Below are 2,663 nucleotides of genomic sequence, written 5' to 3'. Positions count from 1 at the left end.
ACACACACACACACACACACACACACACACACACACACACACACATATATATATATATATACATATATACGATGGGCTTCTTTCAGTTTCCGTTTACCAAATCCACTCACAAGGCTTTGGTCAGCCCGAGGCTATAGTAGAAGACACTTGCCCAAGGTGCCACGCAGTGGGACTGAACCCGGAACCATGTGTTTGGTAAGCAAGCTACTTACCACACAGCCACTCCTGCACCACTCCTACTTGTCTAAATTCAGATCACTTCAAAGGCAAATTTGGCTTTCATGCAATAAATACTTGTAATATGTATATTGGTTTCAGATTTTAGCAAAAGGCCAGTGAGTTCAGGGAAGGGAGTAAGTTGATTAGATTGATCCCCAGTGCTCAACTGGTACCTATTTTACCAAGACCGAAAGGATGAAAGGCAAAGTCAACCTCAGCAGTATTTGAACTCAGAACATAAAGTTGGATGAAATGCCGCTAAGCATTTTGCCTAGCATGGTAATGATTCTATCAGTTCACTGCCTTCAAATCATCATCATCATCATCGTTTAACGTCCGCTTTCTATGCTAGCATGGGTTGGACGATTTGACTGAGGACTGGCAAGCCAGAAGGCTGCATCAGGCTCCAATCTTATCTGGCAGAATTTCTACAGCTGGATGCTCTTCCTAACGCCAACCACTCCAAGAGTGTAGTGGGTGCTTTTACGTGCCACCAGCATGAGGGCCAGTCACATAGTACTGGCAACAGCCACACTCAAAAAGGTGTTTTTTTACATGCCACCTGCACGGGAGCCAGTCCAGCGGCACTGCCAATGACCTCGTTATTAGTAATATATTAATATTTGTAAGGCAGTGAGCTGGCAGAAACGTTAGCACGCTGGGCAAAATGCTTAGCGAAATGCCGTCTGTCATTATGTTCTGAGTTGAAATTCCGCCAAGGTCAACTTTGCCTTTCATCCTTTCAGGGTCGATAAATTAAGTACCAGTTGCATACTAGGGTCAATCTAATCAACTGGCCTCCTCCCCAAAAATTTCAAGCCTTGTGCCGAGAGTAGAGAAAATGTATTAATATTTGTACTCTCTGGATTACAAGACCTGCCTTTCTATTGTGAGAAGATCTGGACTTGATTCTTTGCAATTACAGTACCTCATTGTTGTAAGTTCAAAACCATCATTCCAAGTCCATGTCTGTTATAAATAAAACTTAACTTATTTAATAATGTAGAGAGTGCCTGAGGTAGGTATGGAAAGAAGTGGTGAGGTAAAATCTCAGGATGCTGGACTTCATGGATGTCAAAATTGTAGGAATGTAACAAGTGGTAATTTGCTGAAGAATAGATCTAGCAAACTTTGCCTTTGTAGCAGAATGGTAGCTGAAACATCAGTAGTAATAATAATAGTAATGATGATGATGATGATGATAATGACAACAGTGACAATGACTGAAAAGAGTGTCTTTATCTAGATAGAATTAATTGAAAGTCTTTGATAGAGTTCACAGTGGTTCATCCAGAGGAGGTCTTTGGTAATTAGCTTTAATTGTTTTTTATAGCTAAGAGTGATGTTGAGCAGTGATATGTTTTCTTTCTATAATCTGGTCTAAGAATGAAAAAGCAGCATCTATAACTTTTCCAGCTCTCCTAGACTGGAATATAGTTGTGTGTAGATGTAGTTAGCATGGCCAATATTTCAGTTCTATATTTAAGAGATGAGGAATTATGTACATCATTTACATTATTTACATTCGACAGATATGTGTCCTCATCTTATTTGTTGTTAACATGTTTCAGCTGATATACCCTTCAGCCTTCATTAGATGTCTTGGGGAAATTTCAAACCCGGGTTCTCATTCCTATGGTATTTTTCGTCGTCTTTGTTGTCGTTGTCGTTGTTGTTGTTGCTGCTGCTGCTGTTGCTGCTCTGCTACTGTTGCTGTTGCTGTTGTTGTTGTTGTTGTTGCTGTTGCTGTTGTTGTTGTTGTCTGCTTCATAACCTCCCCCAACAGTATCGTTACCCGTCCATACATTTGATTTCATCTCTTTTCAAGACTAACACACAACACTTTCTCAGTCCGAAACCCATTCTGACATCAGCGCTGAAAGTATACACTGTATCAACGAGGGAACTGACTTGGGCTTCATTTTTACAGTGAGCAAAAATCTCGAGTAGTATGTGGAACAAACAGGGGCTGCAATAAGGGTGGAGCACATGCAGAAAACAGCACTGCTTGGAACCGCTCGAATACTCCTGAAGGTGCTCGGAAAATAAGAGGTGTTAGTTCACTGGGAGTGAACAGCTGACACTGTAGTACATCTCCAGCATTAGAAGCTGTGCAAAGGTAATTATAATAAAAATAATAATAATAATAATAATAATAATAATAATAATAATAATAATAATACCTTAGGAATGACAACCCAGGTTTGAAATTTCCCCAAGACACCTGATGAAGGCTGGAGGGTATATTAGCTGAAATGTTGTGTTAACAACAAACAAGATGAGGACAAATATCCATCAAATGTAAATTATGGCCAATATTTATTTTAAACTTTTAAAATTCACTGGTTTAAGAGCAAGTCTATGCAAGGTGAAAGTCCCAAATAAGAAACAACTTGGATCATGAACATCTATGTTTGTGTATGTGTGTTTGTCCCCCCCCCCCC

At 39.8% G+C, this 2,663-nt stretch overlaps 1 protein-coding gene across 2 annotated transcripts in view; it reads right to left on the bottom strand.

The window, feature by feature from the left end:
• Window positions 1–2,663, bottom strand: part of LOC106869372 (potassium voltage-gated channel protein Shal) — a 435,827-nt gene that overhangs the window by 226,440 nt on the left and 206,724 nt on the right. The window lies entirely within an intron of this gene.

Source organism: Octopus bimaculoides, chromosome 4 (genome assembly GCF_001194135.2).
Source record: "Octopus bimaculoides isolate UCB-OBI-ISO-001 chromosome 4, ASM119413v2, whole genome shotgun sequence".
NCBI classification, from domain to species: Eukaryota; Metazoa; Mollusca; class Cephalopoda; order Octopoda; family Octopodidae; genus Octopus; species Octopus bimaculoides.
The sequence above is the reverse complement of the archived record's forward strand: the minus strand, read 5'-3'. Positions and strand labels throughout refer to the sequence as shown.